At 32.0% G+C, this 10,998-nt stretch overlaps 2 non-coding genes across 2 annotated transcripts; both read left to right on the top strand.

The window, feature by feature from the left end:
• The first annotated feature begins 4,900 nt into the window (after positions 1-4,900).
• LOC126654346 (U4 spliceosomal RNA) lies at positions 4,901-5,049 on the top strand. Its single transcript, XR_007632597.1, has one exon. It is a non-coding gene; the product is annotated as a U4 spliceosomal RNA (small nuclear RNA).
• Positions 5,050-6,558: 1,509 nt separating this feature from the next.
• Positions 6,559-6,754, top strand: LOC126654342 (U2 spliceosomal RNA). Its single transcript, XR_007632592.1, has one exon. It is a non-coding gene; the product is annotated as a U2 spliceosomal RNA (small nuclear RNA).
• Positions 6,755-10,998: the final 4,244 nt, after the last annotated feature.

The following is a 10,998-nucleotide window of genomic DNA, read 5'->3' on the forward strand; positions in this document are numbered from 1 at the left end:
GTTGGAGAATTGCTTAATGTCTTATGCTGTGAGACACAGAGGTCTGTAATTGAACTGCGCACTGAGTTGGACTGCTGAAGTTCAGTTCATTGAGAAACATCCCGGTTAATAGACACCGAAAGTACCCAAACTATATGGATTCTCATTTAGTGGTCGAACTTTGATTATTTTTTTTTATTTTTATTTTGTGTTTTGGCTATTAAACTTTAAATTTATTTCAACAAAAAAATTTAGGTTAAAAAGGGTGATGCGGCAGCCAAATTTTGTAACCAAATTGTATAAAAAAAATCGGTGGCCAAATTGAAAAGAAATTAAAGTTTAATAATTGAATTGAAAAAAGTTTAAACTTTCCAAAATAAAAAGGCTTAATTCCTTAAAAAACCCCCACCTTGCACTTTTTTTTCGTTTATACCCTGACCTTGTAAAAACACCATTTGTACCCAATTTTAGGTTTTTATGTTTCATCTCTACCCAAAAGCATTAAATTGTACTTTTTTCATTTGGAAAAAAGTTTAAAACATACTTTTTTCTATTTTAAAATATACAAATAAATTCTTAAACTTAAAAAAATAATCAAATACATCCAAATAATTAATTAATTTTTTTAATTTGATAAAATAAAAAAAAAATAAAAAAAAATTATTATTATTTAATTTTTTTTGTCGGAAATATTTTTAAAAAAGTTGAAAAAATTAAAAAAAATTCGAAATATTTTTTAAAAAAATTTTAAAAAAATTATTATTATTTTTAATTTTTTGAAAAAGATGGTATTTTTGTACTGTTAATAACATTAATATCTAATTTGTATATAAGTTAAAAATGAAGGATTGTTTTAAACTTTTTTTCAAATGAAAAGAGTACAATTTAATGCTTTTGGATAGAGATGAAACATAAAAACTCAAAATTGGGTACAAATGGTGTTTTTACAAGGTCAGGGTATAAACGAAAAAAAATGCAAGGTGGGGGTTTTTTAAGAAATTAAGCCAAATAAAAATATTAAAATAGTTTGTATATTCCAAATGTCTATTATCGGAAATATACTACTTAAACTATATTCTATTTATAAACTATTCTATTTTTAAAATTTAAATTGGTATATAATTTTTTTGACTCTTTTACATTTCATATTTTAATGGTTAAATGTTGTAAAAAGGCCAAATCTTTCACAAAAGTTTCACAAAAGTCCTGACCTTTCAATTTTATCGATTTTGGCCAAAAATGAATTATTTGGTTTCACAAAAGTCTTGACCTTTCAATTTTGTCGATTTTGGCCAAAAATGAATTATTTGGTTTCACAAAAGTCCCGACCTTTCAATATTTGGCATCACATAGGCGCCACATAGGCAAATTGAAATCAAATTGAGAGTTGGCCACAATTAAAACTAAATAATTTGTTTTTGGCCAAAATCGATAAAATTGAAAAGTCGGAACTTTTGTGAAACTTTTATAAAAGGTTTGGCTTTTTTTACGACATTTGGCCTATTTTAATATTGAACTCAAATACATAAAAGAGATACATATGTGTGTAGGGATTGATCAATGTAAGAAAAAAATCCTAGCCTCTCTTCTCTCTTTTTTTTTTTAAAAAAAAAACCCTAGCCGTTTATAACTCTTTTCTCAATTCTTCTTTAACTGCCGTTAATGGTTTAGGTATGCCGTTGACGGTAGCCATTTTTTTTATATTATTTTAATTTCATATAGTATAATAACTAGCCAATTCTTTTTTATTTATTTTTTGAGAGATTAATATTTATCGACGAAGCGTAAATCCAATTCAAACTTTCATAAATCAAGAATCGAAGATAGATTGGAAATCTTTCAACAACAAAGATGAAATCGTCCATGAACTATAATAGTTTTTTTTATTGTTTTAGTATTTTATTTTGTTTTGAGAATTCTATATTTTTCTTTCTATATGAAGGGTTTGTTGTCCTTTCTATGTTAAAGGTTATGTTCATTCCATGTGAAAGGTTGTTGTCCATTCCATGTGAAAGGTAGTTGTCCTTTTTTTTATGAAGGGTGTTCATGTGTTGGTTGTATCCGATGTCGCAGTTGTAGTTTCTGATTTTATAAATCAGTTTGCGGGTGATGGTGAAGATTGAACGAAGACGACACTTTATTGGCGAAACAGTTAGATAATTTATTTTTTATTTTCGTAAGTAGATCTGCGAATCAGACAACATGTTGTCTGCTTCATGTTAGATCATCGGGTTTAGTTTTTAAATTTTCCCGAATTTCTTACAAATGTAACTTCATATTCGTTTATTGAAGTTTGATGAATTCTCAAAAAAAAAATGTGTGTGGGGATTGATTATGGTTCTCAAAAGTACCGTTATAAGTTATGAGATCGTTTTTCCAGTGCCGTATGCAGAATCTAAAATAGAATGTTGTGCATTAGTAGATTTTTGAAGTTTTAAAACATTAAAACATGATTTGATTGAGTGCTGAGTGTTAATAGTGGCTGAGATTTTAAGATTTGTATATCAATAATTCTTTTAATTATTTAATTTAGGATCATAATTGTCCACCTTTAATTATGTACACATAAAAATAACAGAAGTATAGCTGCAGCTACTTTTTCAAGACTCTTCAATCTGTCTCGTCAAAAGGAAGCTTCAGTCAGCATGGTTCGCTGCAACGGTTGGCTCTAGCGTCGGAGATTGCGCCTGGTTGAGAAGGATGATCTTGAGCAGATGCAAAGTTGGTTAGCATGTGTGGTTCTCAGTTATAGCAGCAGTGACAAAGTTTTGTGGAATTCTGGAAACTCGGGATTCACTCCTAACTCCTTTGTAAAATTACAGCAAACTCAAACTCTTCCTATCAAGCCGTTTCACACAATTTGGAATTCTATTTCGCCGCATCACGTGAAATTCTTCTTATGGACTGCTATGCATGAACGAGTATCATCTCTAACTTTTCTTGCTTCTAAAAATATTAATTCAATTGATATTATAAGCCGCAATTTTTGCGGTCATCCTGAAGTTCAAGACCACATCCCATGCACTGTTCTTTCGCAAATTCAGTCTGGAATTTAGTCCTATCTAAATTTGGTCTGTATTGGGTTATGCTGAGGTGGTTTGCTGATTTCTGGTTGCAGTGGAGGCATTTGTTTCATGTTGGAAAGTACTTCAAACTTTGGTGCTTGACCTGGGATTCAGTAATTTGGGAACTTTGGAAAGCTCGCAACCGAAGAGTGTTCCAAAATAAAGAAACGAACTTTCACACGTTAGTTCAATTGAATTTCACCAAGTCGGTCTTCTTTTTTAAATGGGCTTAATGCCTTAAAAAAACCCCGACCTTTTATCCCCTTTTCAATTCTACCATGACGTTGAAAAATTGTCAATTTTACCCCAGTTTGAATTTTTTCATTTCAATTGTACCCTAAAGTATAAAATTGACCTTTGTTTATTTGACAAAAATTAAATATTTTTTTTTTAAAAATGGTCAATTTAATATAAAAGTTAATCTAATGCAAAAACGGTCAATTTAGCGAATTTTTGTCAAATAAAAAAAGATTAATTTTATGCTTTAGGGTACAACTGAAATGAAAAAATGTAAAATATGGTAAAATTGGCAGATTTGCAACGTCAGGATAGGATTAAAAAGGGGATGAAAGGTCAGAGTTTTTTAAAACATTAAGCCATTTTAAATGTACTGATCCTATATTCCTTATTCTACATTTTTTTTTTCAGGAATCCAAACTATATTATATTAAACATTTCTTCGTTTCCTCCTATCTCAGATCCGTAGCCATTTAGTGCACATCTATGTCACTTTTTGTGCGAAAGTTCTTGAGTTAGGTTTGTCACTTGTTGTGACTTTTTAATATAATTATATTCATAAAAGGGGGGCACGTATAATATATAGAGGTAGCCAGAGTTAGGGTTAGGTATAGATATATGCAGTTCTAGCATTTTATATAAAAATTTCGCATTTATCATTTTATGCTATGAAAAAAGTGGCGAGAAGATTGTTTTGATTATTAAAAGTGTTAAAAAGGGTTTTCAGTGCTAATAAAGTTGGAGTTTGGAAAGTTTGGTCCATCAAATTTATAATTCGCACATAAACTTCTAAAACACTGTAATTAATCCAAATTCTTAAACTTTTATCGCAATCCCTTTGGATTTGTATGAGTTATTGCGACAAATACGCTCAAGTCATTCAAGCTTGCTGCTATACATCAATCTAGTCCACTTGAATTCAAACAAGTGAATCGGTAACTCGTCACCCGAACAGGTGTTTCTGCAATTTTTTATTGGGTGCTTCAGCTTCTTCAAAAAAAGATGTTTGTATTTTGTAACGTTTCTTATAGTCACTGTTATTAAAAGTCAGTACATAATGTACGTAACAATAACAACACTGATTTGGTAACAGTTTTGAAACTGTCGAAACAAATAACAATATATATGATATTGCATCGGTTAAATTTTTGAGGAATTTTTTTGGAGGAGTTTTTTTAAAAAATTATTTAAGATAGACACATAATCACCAAAATCATGTGTATGTATTTGTATTTGTATATATGCATGCATGCGGTAACTGTAAAAATAAAATTTGGGACAATAGATAACTAGTACGATATAAATTTATGGATTAACCCATTTTAAAATTTCTTTACTTTACGAGTTTTATTTATTTAGTCTCTAAAATGTCAAATTAAAGGACCATGTAATTATAAAAACACAAAGTTGAGAAATCAAATAAAATAAAAAACGTAAAGTTAAAGAACCAGATAAGTCCAAATAGAAGTTTAGGGGCTAGAAAAATAAAAAACGTTAAGCTAAAAGATTAAATAAATTCAAATTAAAATTTAGAGACCAAATAAACAAAACCTGTAAAATTGAAGGACCTTAAATGAGTTAATCGTAATTTTATATAAGTATACTTTATGTACCATACCATTCATATAAATGGATTGCTGTTAGTAATTCCACCTGCTAACTGAGATAGAATATTGCTGGTTGAAAACTATTTCCAAACCCCCTCTTAGGCCTTGGCTTGTCCGGGGCCTTCGAGAATTTCTGGAAGGGCTCCCTTCGGGGTAAAGCCCTACAATTCTCAGTATAACTGCTTCTCTTGGTTTATATATTTTGATATCTTAATTTTGTTTATTATAATTGAGAGTTTACTTGAATCTAAGAGTTTACAAATGCTGTTTAATCTTATTAACCAAACCAATCAAAAACTAAACTAATGGAATCAATTTGAACTAAATCAATCAAATTGGCCAAAAACTTTAGAATACAAAATCAAACAGAAATTTAATTGCTGAAGTTGGTAAACTGATAAAATTTTAAAGAATAGTAATAAAAATAAAAATTTGATTGCTTCAGTTACCGAATTTTAAAAAAATTAACTATAACCAAACCCGATTTTTATTGATCAAACGGACCAAACTAACTGAATTAACTAAAATCTTTAGCCAAACTTAATCAAATAGATAATTTAATTCTATTAATTTAGTTTAACCAATTTTTTTTGCTCACATCAACCCTAGGTTACTCGAATCTACACCAAAATGTTGTTCTTAATTTCTATAATATTTCTCATGGAAATAAAATGGTGCCTGCAAAAGAAATTCTGAAACTGAATCAAGATTTTTTGTGTGTTTAATTTTAGAAATTCATTTGATATAAATATAATTAATTTTACTAATTTTTTAAAATAAAATTATGAAATGCATAGATACGATAAATAAATTTGTCTTTGACAAAATAAATAAATTTATAAGCTTAGTATGTGATTAAGATTATCATAATATGTCAGAGTTGGGCTGTTTATCATATCAAGTATAAGCTTCTATTTTATTTGTATCTGTGGTCAAAATATTAGGGCAGATACGTAGTGTTAATCTTGTTTTGCAATAATTAATGGTTGAGAATGTTTGGTTGTTTTAGCTTGTAGTGAGTTTGCACTATTTAATGATGTTCTATGTTGTTCTTGGTGCATTCTTCAGCAAAGCAATAATATGGCAATCTTAATATTAAAAAGTTGGTTTTGTACCTCGTAAAGATTCTGGCCCTAAGAAAGACAAAAAAAAGTCGAAGAAAATCAGAAATTTAATCAATACCCACTAATCCCCGGACGATTCATAGAGTACATCCCATTTGGCCATTTTTGTTGTAAGTTGAATCAGTTTTTAAGAACCAAATGGCACTGGCTGATTCCACCGGTTTTGACAGAAAACTGGAGGATAATACGGTTTGATTCCTCTTAAAAGTTGATAATGTCGTTCAACCTCTTTATGGCGGAAAAAATCGCAAGAACCTGCTGAACCGTAAAAATTAACCAGCGTCATTATAAATTTTATTTATTTTAACTGCAAAAGCCCAAATAAGATCAGCCACACCGATTCGGTTTTTAGAACACTTAGTTGAATAAGTCTATGCCTATGGGAATTCATGATAAAATGATTCACATTGGTTAAGAGATGCGAGAAGAGAACTATAGCTAGGCAAGACAAAAACCAGAGCCTGCTATACATCCCACATTGATAGCCAATGAAACAGTAATGACTAAGAGAACCTATAAAATAGAAATCGCAGTATGATATTAAGCATACCTTTCTCGGCCTTTTGGCTAAGATCAAGTGTAGTATCTGTTCTTATCAGTTTAATATCTGATATGTGGGTCATTGGCCCACACGATATTAAATTTATTTTTTAAGGGGGAAGGTTCACCACAGTAGCTTGCTGCTGGAACCCTCATGAGTCGCTTGTGCGTTGCACTACTGCACTAGCCTGGCTCACCCCACCAATTCTAGTTAAATTAGTAAGTGACCTGTTTAATTGCTCACTATCTGTCTCCAATCAGTATTTGGGAGTTGTCTGCATCATGGCCAAAACAGAATTATGTTTGAATGAAGAAGTGTTTTGTTTGAACTATCCAGGTTTGTAGGTGTCTTAAATTAAGGTAAAAGAGTTGAACTAATTTAGATTTCCATTAAGAAACTCGTTGATCATTTAAACTTCAAAGTGTAAATTTCAGAAAGCCACCCCATTAACAGCTTTAAATATGAGTGCTCTCCATTTTCTTATTCAGTTCCCGTTCCTCCAATAGTACAAGTCCTTATACAGTGACAAAGCCAAACCATTATTTTAGGCAGGGTACAATGTAATTAAAAAATAATAATTGTAATATGATAAAAATTATACACTAAAAAAATATAATTATTAAAAATTAAGGTGGAAAACTTTTTTATAATTTAGGTCTAATATTTCAAATAAATTATTTATTTTAATTTTTTTAAATGGAAAAGAGTTTAGATAATTTATTTATACGAGCTTTTTTTAAAAAAAATCGAATGCAAAAGACTTTAATGTATAAAATTTGGTACAATTAAAATTCAAAGATGTGAATTTAGGTAATTGACGATTCTACATGCCGGAGAGAAATTAAAAAAGTGATAAAAGGTTAAGATTTTTCAATTTAAATATATAATTTATAGTTTTCTAATATTTTAAAATTTGTTTTTTTTATGGTAGGGCCGAAGCACTGTATGGCCTTACCTTGACTTCTTCTCTGTCCTTATATGATGAGCAGCTCAATCTCCTCATAATCACTGATGAACAAAAGAAGAGAACATGTGTTCGGAATCTACGTGAATTGGACTATTTGTGAATTATTTGAGGTTGGCTCAAAAAAATTAGTCGAGCTCGAGCTATTCAAATTTAATTTCGAATTGAGGACGAATATCAATTAGAGAGGCTCGCGAGTTTAAATGAAATCACATCTAAGATAATACATTTTTTTATCATATTTACTTTTTTTATTTCTCTCTAAATTTTGATGCATGTCATATTAGTTAGTTAAATATTTATTTTATAGTAAAAAAACTTAAAATATATTAAATATTACTCCATCCATTCGTAATTAGTTAACGTTTTTTTAGAGTTGTGCACACATATTAAAAATGAAATTAATACATTATAAAGTTCCTATTTTATCCTTATTACATCCAAATGTTGTTTGCATAAAGAAAAAGTGAGAAGGATTTTCTCATTGTTTCTTTTAGAAGGTACAGCTGCAAATCAACCATTTTCTTTTTTTTTATCTCTTTTTTTTTGCAATTTGGGTATTTTTAGAAACTCATAAAGGATGATCTGAAAACGGTCCTTTTCTCTCTCCTATTTTTTTCTCTCAGCGCTTCCGTTGGTTGCTCGATGGCGAGGAAAAGGTCAGTGAAAACAACCGTTTCTAGTACTCAGGTGGTCGTTAAATCTGCTCCTGCTACTAACACTGTGATTGGGTATGTTAAGAGGGGTTGATTGGTAATAATAATTTAGTCTCTGTTAACCTAACTAATGAAATGGGTTTGGTGGAATCTGTAGATCTGGTAGAGGATTGTATTAATGAGGCGGTTGAAGTGAAAGATAAGACTGGACCGGTGATTCAAGCACCAAGGAAATGGAATGAACTATTCTCTGATAACAGATCGAGAAGTACTGAGAGTGAGTTGAAATTTGACCCTCCGTCAGTCAAAGATGGGAAAAGATTTGTGAGTCATAATTCGAAAGGTACTGTAGTGGAAGGGGATCGTTGGAAGTATTCTATAGTAGGGTGTGTCTTTGAATTATTCCCTAAGATAAAGAGAATAATGGCATTTGTGAGGAATCGATGGAATAAATATGGGATTAAAACTAACAAACAGTTTGGATCTATTTTTCTCTCTCCTCCTCTGAACGCATGTGAAAAACGGTTATTGTTCTTGCTCATGTTCATGCTACAATGGCGAGGAAGAGAGCTCTGAAAAAAGTTAGTACTCCGGTTATTCATGATCAGAAGGTGTCCGGTGAGGTTGTAAGCAATTTGAATTTTGATTTGGATCCAAAATCTGCGTCTTCGCTTGAGCAATTGGGATTTGTCTAGGGAGTTGAAGATTTGGAGGTTAGTGAAAACCCTAATTTGATTACTGCTGAGAAAGATGATGAGATTGGTGATGACGAAGTGATTACTGATGAGATTGGTGATGACGAAGTGATTGTTGAAGAGATTGGTGATGATGAAACGGTTATGGGCAAGAAAACTAGTGAGAAAACGAAGGAATCAAGGAATTGGAGTTCTCTGTTCTCTTACTCTGAAAATCGATCTAGGAATGCTGGGAGTGAATTGAAATATATTCCTCCTTCTGTTAAAGATGGTGACAGATTTGTGACCTTCAATTCGAAGGAAACAGTGAAGGAAGAAGATAGATGGAGGAATGCTCTTGTAGGTTGTGTGCTTGGTATGTTCCCAAAGTATGAAAGGATCTCAGCTTTTGTCAAGAATAGATGGGGTAATTCAGGTCTACAAAGCATAATCAGAATTAATGCTTCAATGTTCCTGTTTGAGTTTAGCACAGAGGAGGATTGTAACAAGGTTTTAGGTTCAGGGCCTTTTACTTTTGATCAGAAACCTCTCTTACTGAAGAAGTGGCATCCGAGAATAATAATGGATCCAGCTGAGATCAAGTCGGTTCCAATATGGATCCAACTGCCAGGATTACCTTGGGAGTTCTGGTCCCCTGAGATCCTAAGTAAAATTGGTAGTTTTTGTGGGACACCTCTATTTTGTGACCAATGCACGATCAATAGAACCAGACTGGGATATGCCAGAATTTTGGTGGAAATGGATGTGTTAGGTTGCTTTCCTGAGAGTGTAGACATGATGGATGAAATGGGGAACTGCTTTAAACAGATGATTTTCTATGAATGGAGACCCATCTTTTGTGAAAAATGTAAGAGAATAGGGCACAGCAAGAAATTTTGTAGAGTGATGCAGAAGGAAAAAGTGGTAGAAAAACCTGTGAAGATAGACATGGAAAATAATGATGACCAAGGCATAATGGTTGTAGAGAATGAGGTGCAAATTACAGGAATTCAGATCAAGGAGGCTCCTAAAACAAATCAAAGCATTAAGGTAGATTCCAATCCTTTTAATGCTTTGGTTATTGGATCTGAAAAGCCCATGATTGAAGAATATAAAGATGATAGTAATGGCAAGAATGGAAAAAGTGGAGATACTGGATATAAAGATGGAAGTAAGATGAAGATGGGGACCATTGGTGAGGGCAGGTTGCGACCTGCCAAGCCACCAAAAAACCTGGGATGATTGGTTGCTGGAACATCAGAGGGATCAACTTGTCCCTCAAACAATCAGAGGTTTGTACTCTGATTACATCTAATAAGTTGTATGTAGTAGGTCTAGTTGAAACTAGAGTTAACAGTAATAATGCAGATAAAATTTTGAGTTCAATATTGAATAGATTGCCTGGTTGGGAAATTATACATAATTACTCTTGTTCTTCAATGGGTAGGATTTGGATTTTGTTTAATACAAACAAGGTTTCTAGGAACCCTCTGGTTAAACACAATCAGTTTATTCATAGTAAGATAGTTATGGGAAGTATGGTGCTGATGTGCACAGTGGTTTATGGCTCATATATAGCTGAGCAAAGAATAGAGCTGTGGGAGCAACTTCAGATCATTAGTGAGAATATTAGAGACAATTGGATCATTATAGGAGATTTCAATGCTGTAATGTCCAATAATGATAGAATTGGTGGTAATGCCATAGATACTAAAGCTGGGGAAGAGTTCAGGAATTGGACTTCTCAATCCAAGGTAACTGAGCTAAAGAAGCAGGGCAACCAATTTACTTGGTGCAATAATCAAAGAGGGAGTAATAGGATTTGGAGGAAGTTAGATTGGTGTTTTGTTAATGACTTATGGCTGTGTCAGTGGGTGGATTCCTATTATGAAACCTTAAATTCTAGGGTCTCTGATCATACTCCATTGGTGATAAGGCTGGGAAATAGGGATAACAACAGAAAGAGTCCTTTCAGATTCTTTAATGTATGGTGCAATCACACAAAGTTTTAGGAAACTGTGAGGCAGACTTGGAACAGTATTGTGATGGGCAGCTGCATGTACAAAGTTTACCAGAAGTTGAAAGTTCTCAGAAGGGAATTGAGAACTCTGAACAAAAGTGAATTTAGTGATATCACTTTCAAAGGGAAGT

This window comes from Mercurialis annua, linkage group LG6, assembly GCF_937616625.2.
Source record: "Mercurialis annua linkage group LG6, ddMerAnnu1.2, whole genome shotgun sequence".
Taxonomy (NCBI): domain Eukaryota; kingdom Viridiplantae; phylum Streptophyta; class Magnoliopsida; order Malpighiales; family Euphorbiaceae; genus Mercurialis; species Mercurialis annua.